Raw genomic sequence first — 11,272 nt, 5'->3', positions numbered from 1 at the left:
AATGATGTATAGGTTCATATTTTAATGCTTGTGAGTGGATAGTTGAGTGTTATACAAAAAAGACCAAAAACAATCTTTTCATCCTTACTAACATCCCTTACTAACTCTTCACTTGTATTAACTCATATTTTAATGTCATTTACTTTATGCATTTATTTTATGTCATTTACTTTATACTTTATGCTTAGCATTTCATATCACATTGTTTGTGATTATGCCATTTTGTTCTTTGTCCATTTAGACCTTTCCTTTATATGATTGTAAAGAAAACACTAATAAGAAACCTAAAAAGAAACTTGTTTCTTCTAACTCATGGGTTTATGGTTACTATCCTTGGCATCATTGTGAAGTTATGGACTTAGAATTAGGATCTTGACCTTTTCTTTGGGACTTATGATTTGAGACCTTGGAATTCATATGATACCTATGACTTTGGATTTCTATGTGGAGACTTGGTTTGGTTACTTTGGTTTCATCTGATACATGGATTATCATTTGCTTATTTTGGCTTGCTTGAGGCTTAATCTAAAGGAGGGAATTCTTGCTTGAACATATGTTATAAACCTTGATTTTTGTCAAATGATTTTCAAAACCTTTTTTCTAATGAATGCTAATTCATCTTAAGTATATTTAGATCAATTTCAAAAGACTAAAAGATGCATAACTCATTCAAACCATTTTAATCCCTTGTGCACTTTTTCTTTTAAAACTTTTATCAAGGTATTAGACATAAGTTATTTCCATAATTGAGTTATAATTCTCCTATCTCCGTAGTATTGATGATAATTATTTTCCATCTGTGGGAGCTAGTGGCATACTTATTGATCCTTATCCAAGTTGGAGTCCTTCTCATGATGATGCAAAATTCTCATACTTGTGGATGACTAGTTGAGTATTCTCCTTAAAATGACAGAATGTATTTTCCATAAAAATGAATCAAAACAAACTCCTTTTGTTATTTTTACCACGAACTACGAGGTTTTGATCCTCCATTGCACTTTGTTGGTACGTAGGCATGAGACTTCAAAAGTCTTGACAAACATAAAAGTAAAGAAAATATAATTCTTTTCACATCTCTCCAATCTTTTAACAAACAATAGCCTTTTTCAAATCTAAAATGTACATATTTTCAAAGAGGTTCACATGGAGTACCATGGATGTTTAGGGTGTTAATACCTTCCATTTGCATAACTAACCCCTGGACCCTTGTTCTCTTTTATTAGTTTTATTTTAAAACTTCTTTGGGTTTTGTTCGTACTTTTTACTTTTTCCTTTGGAAACAATAAAAGCACGGTAACGACTCTTGCTTTGCGAGTTAAGCTAATCAATAGTTTAATCTCAAATTTTTTACCGCTACAAGAGACAAATGTGCAAATAAAACATAGACAACCCCTAGTATATCGGGATCCACCTAATTGGCTGGAATATCCTTAATAACTTTCTTAGTCGAAGTTGATATTATCACCATTATCAAAAATATATTTTGTTAAAAGAATTGGTGCATGCATAGTAATAGTTAGGCGACCCTTGTATTGGAAGCCTTAATGAAGGAAAGCAAGAACAACAAAAACCTGGATTTCAGACTCAAGAGAAGAATCAATCCAACATGCAAAATCAATGTCGATGAACAAAATCGTTTGAGTTTGATTCATTGCCAAGAAGAAACACTCTCAAGGAAAAAATGACAAAGAAAACAAAAATACTCTTTTCGTAGATAGCTTGCAGCAAGTAATGCAAGAGAACGCTTCAAAATTCCTTTATACTCTATGCAGGAACCTAGGACCATATGATCTACAACATGTTACAAACGTTTGCGATCTTCTCATAAACGGTTCAAAAGCACCTGATCACTCTAAAAAAGGAGGAACATCATTGCTAGCTAGTGAGTAAAAGCATGTTATGTAAGGGCAAACTGCCATACAACATACGATCATAGGGTTTCGATGATGACAAATGACCACCATGGATGAATCGGCATTGTCGATTCAACCTCTACAAAACAAATGCAACATATCACCTATCATATCCTTTTCTATTCTCATCTAAACTGCTATATTTCATACAACATATGTGGATAAAATGTGGTCATGACAAAATGCATGAAAACCACAAAAATATGAATTTTTGCAGATTTGCAGGGTTTGAGTCGACCGCAAGGGTCAGCGCATGAACCAAGGGTCAACACATAACTTAGTGCATTTCCCACGGGTCAGCGCACAAAAAGCTTGTGTCGACCGCTGGGGTCAGCGCATGAACCACGGGTCAGCGCACGCCAACCTATGGTCGACGCATACTGTTGTGTTCTTTAGTCTGTCCAAAACTGCAGGCTATGCGTCGACGCACAGACCTGCTATGGTCGACCGTTCGTACGCAAATTCAGTTTTCAAGTATTTCCCACTCTGTTGGAAAAGCTGTTAAATGGGGTGGTTGGTTTGTTACTATAAATAGTAGTTTAGTTACTTGTATCAAGTAACATTTGTCAAATTGATTCAAGTGTTCAAAGAACAAGAAAAAGTGAAATAGGTGTCCAAGATTCATCATCTTCATCTTCAACATCTCACAACACATCAACTACACACAACCATTTTTGAAGTGCTTTGTGATTGGTTAAAGGTGATAACGTTCGAAGCCGAGATTGGGGAATCCGGTTCGGGTTGAAGCTTGCGATAGGTTTTTTCTTGAATAAAACCTTTAGGGTTTTGTCCTCCAAGACTGGTTTATTTTTGGGGGTTTTTGGACGAATTCTTCATCAATTTTCAGCTGAGCGAAGGTGATTGAGAAGAGGAAGTCTTCATCAATCTAGTAGCGGATTCAGTGATATTGAAGGGAAGATTTCGGGTTCGATTTGTTGTAGTTGAGATCAGCCGGGCCGAGGGTTTGAAGAACTGAGGGTTATTCAACAAAGGGGCTGGAATCAGAGGTCTATCAACAACAATCGAAGGACTTGATTCACCTTGAATCAAGGAACAAGGACTGAAAGCAACATTCAACGTCTTGAGAATTCTATTGTATATTTGCTTTGCAATCCTTGTATAAACGGTTATACTCAACAGGTGATATCTATTAAATCATCTCAATTCTAGTTTTAGAATTGAGGGCAGACGTACCCCGAAGCGAGGACGGCGGGGGAACTGCCTCATCAAATCTTTGTCTTCTCTATTTTTCAGCATATGTGTTTTGGCTTTAAAATAAGTGATTTTTGTATAAGCATTTTTATCAAACCTTGATATTAATTGAGTAAGAAGTTAAAACTCTGTTTTTGAATCCAAAGTACAATAAGACATTGTACTAGACTGATTGAAATCACTTACTCAACATAAATATCACTTGGAGTGTTTTTGCACACCAAGTGTTTGATAATTTGCCTAAACCAAAATTATCTTAGTTGTGTATCTAGCTTGGTTTGCTCTTTAAGTCATTGGAACTAGGAATCCTAGCAAGTGAAATAAATCATTGATAGTGTGAATAGTGTAGTGATTCATATTCTACATTATCACTAATCCATAGGCTAGACGCATATCCGGTTTTCCAATAACGGTTCGTTTTAGACTATATTTTCCTTGGCCGCTTCTGCACTTAAAACAAATTTTCAAAACAAATTTCTAATTGGTAGCGCCGACTCAATTTTTAATTGGGATCTATTCAACCCCCCCCCCCCCCCCCTTCTAGATCCGTGCCATAGTCTAACAAGTGGTATCAGGAGCTCCGGTTCACTCCGTGCTTCAAAATATAACTTTGATAGAAAATGGATAACGAACCTAAAGGGGCTTATAATAGAGCTCCCGTTTTCAATGGTTAAAATTATAGTTTTTGGAAAGACTGTATGCGGGTGCACATAAATTCCACAGATAGAAAAATATGGAACGTTATTCTCAATGGTCCAATTGAAATAACCATGACCAATGAAGATAATGAATTAGTGCCAAAGCCCGAAGCACAATGGACTGATGATGATGAAAGAAAATACAATTATGATTGGAAAGCCAAAAATATCCTAATCTCCTCATTAGGTGTAGATGAATACTATCGTGTATCCCATTGTCTTACTGCTAAGGCCATGTGGGATTCACTACAAATCGCCCATGAGGGGACGAACGATGTTAAGTTGGCAAGAATCAACACACTAACACAAGAGTTTGATCTCTTTTTCATGGAGCAAGGGGAAACCGTTGCTGACATGCAAAAGAGATTTACTCATCTCATCAATAGATTACATTCATTAGGTAGGCCTGTTTCCAATGATGTTGCTACTAATAAGATCTTGAGATGTCTTAACAGGGAATGGCAGCCGAAAGTGACCGCCATCAAAGAAGCAAATGATCTTACCATATTAGACTTGACAACATTATTTGGCAAACTACAAGAGCACGAACAAGTACTCTTGAGCCTAGAACAACACGAAAAGAAAGAAAAGAAGGACAAAACAAAGGTGAGTGAAAAGAAATCAATAGCTCTTAAGACTTCCTCCTCGAAGTTTCAAGCAAAAGAGCAAAGTGATTATTCCTCGAGCGACGAAGAAGAAGAGGACAAGAGCGAAGATGTGGGGTTGTTCGTTAAACGTTACAATCGTTACGTGAGAAAGAACGACATCCAATATTCCGAGAAGAACTTGGTAAACTTCCGGAAACAATCGAGGTACTCTAAAGATGATGACTCAAAAGGTAAAAAGACTAGAGGGTCGTGTTACACTTGTGGGAAGCCTGGTCATTACAAACCGGACTGTCCGATGAACAAGAAGACAAAGGAAAAGGAATCATACAAATCACACAAGAAATCATCAAAGCCAAGGAGAGCATACATAGCTTGGGAAAGCGATAGCGACTCCTCCGACGATGAAAGTTCTAGTGATGAAGATGAAGCTGCAAACCTATGCCTCTCTGCTCATCAAAAGAACAAAAAGAAACAGGTACGACATGCTAAATATGAAAAATCATCTAGTATGTCTCATCATGAATTACAAGTTGCATTTGATACTTTACACTGTGAAGCGAAAGAGGCCTTTAAAAGGCTCGCCTCAAATAACCAAATTTTTACCCATTTGGAACAAAAAATTCGAGAATCCGAAAGGAAACTTGAGGCACTCAAAGCTTCTATTGTAGAAAGCACAAAAGCAGGTTGTGAGGACCTTAGAAATAGGATAATAAACTTTGGGTGTGATACTTGTTATATTTGGCAAGGTGAAGTAAGAAACCTAAAGGCCAAACTTGACAAGGCTCTTGAGCCCAAGATTACCTTTGCAATCGATAAATCAAACTTTCGAAAAAGTATGGTTAATCCATATCAAAAATATAAATATGTTATAAAGGATGAAGATAGCAAAGGCAATCAAAATGTAAATTTCTCTTGTCTTTATTGTTGCAAGAAAGGTCACTCCATTGCTAAATGCAGATTTAGGAGATTCTTAGTTCCTAAGGGCATTTATCAATGGTTGCCCAAATGCAACCATTTCGTCACTCACCATTCAGGACCCAATAAGCCATTGGGTACCTTCTCGTGTTAATTGTATTTCCATAGGTACAATGCCTCGAGATCACCGAGAGAAGATGGGTTCTCGACAGTGGATGCTCAAGGCACATGTCAGGAGACATATCACTCTTCATTGACTTCGTGGCTAAGAAGAAAGGATATGTAACCTATGGTGACAACAACCGTGGAGCAATACTAGGTAAAGGTAGTGTAGGTAACCATTCTTCCACTACTATTTCTGATGTATTGCTTGTCGGAGGTCTTAAACACAATCTACTTAGCTTCAGTCAACTATGTGACAAAGGATACAATGTATCTTTTTCAAAAGATTGTTGCAAAATTGTACATAATGATGATAAGAAGAATATGTTTAATGGCCTGCGAGTGAATAATGTCTATATGTTAGACTTGAACGAAGTATCGTTAACAAGTGACAAATGCCTTGTAACAATGAGTGAAGATTCATGGTTATGGCATAGGCGTTTAGCACATGTTAACTTTGACTTACTAAACAAAGTAGTCTCAAAAGATCTAGTCCTAGGTCTCCCCAAAATAAAGTTCACCAAGGATTACCTTTGTGATGCTTGTCAAAAAGGGAAGCAAACGAGGATCTCATTTAAATCCAAAAATATTGTTTCAACAACGAGACCTCTCGAACTTCTTCATATGGACTTATTTGGGCCGTCTAGGATTAAAAGTCTAGGAGGAAATTATTACGGTTTCGTAATAGTGGACGATTTTTCTAGATTTTGTTGGACTATCTTTTTAGTAAGCAAGAGCGATACGTTCGCCGCCTTTGAAAGGTTTGCTAAGCTTTCCCAAAATAAATTAAATACAAACATTGTTTCAATTAGAAGCGACCATGGGGGTGAGTTCGAAAACCATTTATTTGAATAATATTGCGGTAACCATGGTATCGATCATAACTTCTCCGCTCCACGTACTCCTCAACAAAATGGGGTTGTGGAGCGTAAAAATCGATTTTTGGAAGAATTGGGAAGAACAATGATTAATGAAAGTGGTTTACCGAAATATTTTTGGGTCGACGCCATTAGTACGGCGTGTTATGTTTTGAATATGGTGCTCATTCGCCCCATTCTAAATAAAACACCGTATGAGATTTTAAAAGGGCGAAAGCCAAATGTTTCTCACTTACATGTTTTCGGTTGCAAATGTTTTGTATTAAATAATGGAAAGGAAAACTTGGGCAAATTTGATTCCAAGGCCGACGAAGGTATCTTCCTCGGATACTCTCAATCGAGTAAAGCATATAGAATATATAATAAACGATTACTTGCTGTGGAAGAGTCTGTGCATGTCACTTTTGACGAATCCTATCCGAGAAACGTCGGAAAGGGTAGTGTTGTTCATGGTGCAGGTACATATACGGAAGACATACTCAAGGGTGGCGAGCCGGGGATTGATCAACCCAACAAAGTCAAAGTTGAGGAGGATATAGATGTACACCATGAGGAAACCGAGGTAGCTCATCCGCCTTCAAACGATGATCTCCCTCAAGCTTGGAAGTCTCCCAAAGACCATCCAATTGACAACATTCTCGGAGATATCTCAAAGGGTGTTACAACTCGATCGAAGCTAAGTAATTTATGTTATCACTTCGCTTTCGTTTCACAAATTGAACCTAAAAACCCTAAAGAAGCCCTACTCGATGAACACTGGTTTTTGTCAATGCAGGAGGAACTAAATCAGTTCACTAGAAATGAGGTTTGGGACCTTGTCCCTCCTCCGCGAGGTCATCGAGTAATCGGCACCCGATGGGTGTTTAGGAATAAGTTGGACGAAAACGGGGTAATAACCCGTAACAAGGCGCGTTTAGTCGCGCAAGGGTATAACCAAGAGGAAGGCATCGACTATGAGGAAACTTATGCGCCGGTTGCCCGACTCGAGGCTATACGCCTTCTCCTTGCCTTCGCATGTGCGAAAGACTTTAAACTATTCCAAATGGATGTTAAGAGTACGTTCCTTAACGATTACATAAATGAAGAGGTCTACGTCGCACAACCTCCGGGTTTTGAATCTCATGAGTATCCCGATCATGTTTGCAAACTAAAAAGGGCTTTATATGGTCTCAAACAAGCTCCTAGAGCTTGGTATGAGCGACTAAGTAAATTTTTACTTGATCAAGGTTACTCAAGAGGAAAGGTTGACACAACCCTCTTTATTAAACGTCAAGGAAAGCACTTGATATTAGTACAAATTTATGTTGACGATATTATATTTGGGTCTACTAACATGAATCTCGTGAGAGAGTTTTCGGATCTTATGCAGGGTGAATTCGAGATGAGTATGATGGGGGAGCTCACATACTTTCTCGGTTTGCAAATTAAACAACTCAAAGAAGGAACATTCGTGAGTCAAACAAAGTATTGTTTGGACCTTATCAAGAGATTTGACATGGCAAAAGCCAAGGCCATTGACACCCCCATGCCAACATGCACAAACTTGAATGAAGATGAAAACGGTAAGGACGTCGAGGTAAAAAGGTATAGAGGTATGATTGGATCACTTCTCTATCTTACTGCTTCTCGTCCCGACATTATGTTTAGCGTGTGTATGTGCGCAAGATATCAATCATGTCCCAAGGAATCCCATCTAAAAGCTGTCAAACGAATACTTCGATACCTATCCGGTACTCCAAAGTATGGACTATGGTATTCCAAAGGTAATGATTGCTCATTGGTAGGTTTCTCCAATTCCGATTTTTCCGGTTGCAAATCGGATAGGAAAAGCACTAGTGGCACTTGTCACTTATTTTCAAATTCCTTGGTCAGTTGGCATAGCAAGAAACAAGTTTCAGTTGCTTTGTCAACCGCCGAAGCGGAATACGTTGCCGCCGGTAGTTGTTGTGCTCAGATCCTATGGATTAAGCAACAACTATTGGATTTTAACCTCAAACTCGAACGTATTCCCATTTTCTGTGACAATAAAGTGCCATTAATCTTACCAAAAATCCTGTGTTGCATTCTCCCACCAAACATATCGAAATTCGACACCACTTTCTTTGGGATCATGTAGAGAAAGGTGATGTTGTATTCGAACATGTTAATACTGAAAATCAACTAGCGGACATCTTCACAAAGCCGCTAGCTACTGAGCCTTTCTTTCATATTCGCCGAGAACTTGGTATTCTTGACATTTCTGAACGGGCGTTATAAATTGCTTGCTTTATCTTATTTCAATTAACACTATAATCTTGTACTTCTAACAAGTTAATGTTGTTACAAGCACAATTATATAGTTCATCAAGTTATTCCGGCATCGAGGTGATATTGTTCCTTTACCCTTCTCTCTCTCCCAAACTTCATGGCTAAACAGTTGTATTACATGATAATATTGTATATATATATGTCTTGTTTCGTATACCATATCTGTTTGGATGTTTATTGTTGTGTGTCATTCTATTTATGCATCAAACATGTGAGCATATGTGCATAACAGTGAAAAACTGCAAAATTTGCCTATATGAGTCGACCATAACAGGGCAATGGTCGACGCACGTCTTACAAATTTTCTCTTTTTCAAAATTCAAACAGTATGCATCGACGCATGCAGAGGGTATGGTCGACGCATCGCACAAAAACTCAGTTTTTCTCTGCAGAAAACGTTCAAACTTCCCATGCATTTACATTTCAAATTTGAATTAATTGTGCATTCAACCCACCATATTGTGAGTTGCATCTACCTAGTGCCTATTGTCTCTTGGCCTCTCCTCTTCCCAAAACCCTAAATCCTCATCTATAAAAAGGGAAAACCCCCTTTCTTGCAAATCACTCTCAAAATCTCTCTCAAAATCTCTACTCTCACAAAAAGCCTCAGAATCATTACCCATGGCTTCCTCATCCCGCAGACCTACCGGTAAAAGATCAAGGGAATTATCATCTGCCTCCTTACCCATTACTGCTGTATCAATAGTTCCACCGGCTCTTGTCGACACCTTCAACAAAGACATTGGTAAAAGAGGAGTTGTGAGGCAACATGCCTTCTACAAACTCACCGCAGAACGCATGTATCTCGTAGAAATCATGTCTCTGCTACAGTATCACGGCATTGTTAAATTCCTGGAATGCAATGCCAAATATAGCGAAGACCTGGTCCATGTGTTCTACGCCTGCCTTCATGACAAATTTCGTGGGCAAAAGTTTCACTCCAGGATCGACACAAGAAAGGTATCGTTTAAGTCTAATGTTTGGAATAAATATTTTGATATGACATTGGCTGCTGATGAAAATCCTCTTGCTGAGGTAACTGACTCTCACCCAATAGAAGGATATGAGTTTAAGAGCGCTTTGAACGCTATGCTGAAACGACCCTACCCAAACCACATTGTGAACAGTGATGCGTTCCCACGAACTGTCACTGCCGGTAAGCTGAAAACAGGTGAGCGCATTCTCCAGTGGATTGTGTCACGCATCCTGCGACCTAAGAAGGGTGGCCTTTCCCGAGTTGAACAAGCGGAGGTTCATCTCATATACATTCTGAAAAATCAGTGCAAAATAAACTGGCCCTACTACATTGCTAGTAGGATGTTCAGTTTACGAGTCTCTGGACGAGGAACGGCTCTTGCCTATGGATCTTTTATTCAAGAGGTTCTTACTGCAGCCGACGTGGATTATCCGTCCTTTCCGTATACCTCTATTTCTTCAGATAAAGAATTCAGCCCAAAAACTTTGTCTATGATGGGATATTTTTGGTGTGATGAGCGGAAAATATACAAATTTGTTCGCTGAGGGTATATTCCTATGACTGTTGAAGAAACTGATGAAAGTGATGAAAGTGAAGAAGAAGACCAAGAGGAAAACGAAGAAGAAGAAGCAGAGCAGCATGATAGTCCTCCACAAGCAGACACACACGACTACACAAACACTGCTTGGGTTCAGAATACTTATTCAACTGAAGAAAATGCCCCCAACCATGGTGGATGGGGTGAATGGCAACATATGGGTTGGTCAACACAACGCCAATTCTATCAGCCGTATCAATATGGTGCTGAATAATCTCCATCGTATCCTCCGCAGCAAGAAAACTCTTCTGAACTTTTAGATATGATGCGGAATATGCAGCTGGCTCAACAATCATTCATACAAACTCAGGATGAGCGCTATGCTCATATAAGCAGCCAACTTCAGGCACAAAATGAGAGGCTCGATAACCTCTCTACCAGCATGAATGAACGTTATGCAGCATTCACCGAAACATTTGAACGACAGGAGCGATCCGTCGATGTGGGCCTCAAGTATCTAAGTAGTGTTGCTGACCAAATAACGGATGCTTGTTTCAGTCGAGGACGAGGCCATTAGAGCATAGAACTGCATGTGCATCTGTATTTTTGTTGTTTGACTAAACTTATTATATGTTATGCTTGTTTGTTAATCTAGTTTAATATTATTTCCTTTTCAATTTGTTCAGTAATAATATTTGGTGTGGTATTGTTATCTGATTCGTTATCTCCTGTTGAAATTCATGTTATGTTGAATAATCGATCTCTTTCTCTTTTTGATGTTGTCAAAGGGGGAGAAGAGCATGTACCAAAGCCAAGCCAAGATATTCACAACAATTAACAGTTTGTTTTGCAGTCAGTCTTAGATTACAAAAGAAAGGGGGAGTGTGTGTAACTATTGCATATTGTTTTGTCTTTGGTTTCACACAGGTTGTCATCATCAAAAAGTGGAGTATGTAAGGGCAAATTGTCATACAACATACGATCATAGGTTTCGATGATGACAAATGACCACCATGGATGAATCGACATTGTCGATTCCACCTCTATAAAACAAATGCAACATAT

The sequence above is a fragment of the Lathyrus oleraceus genome, chromosome 5, assembly GCF_024323335.1.
Source record: "Lathyrus oleraceus cultivar Zhongwan6 chromosome 5, CAAS_Psat_ZW6_1.0, whole genome shotgun sequence".
NCBI lineage: Eukaryota > Viridiplantae > Streptophyta > Magnoliopsida > Fabales > Fabaceae > Lathyrus > Lathyrus oleraceus.
The sequence above is the reverse complement of the archived record's forward strand: the minus strand, read 5'-3'. Positions refer to the sequence as shown.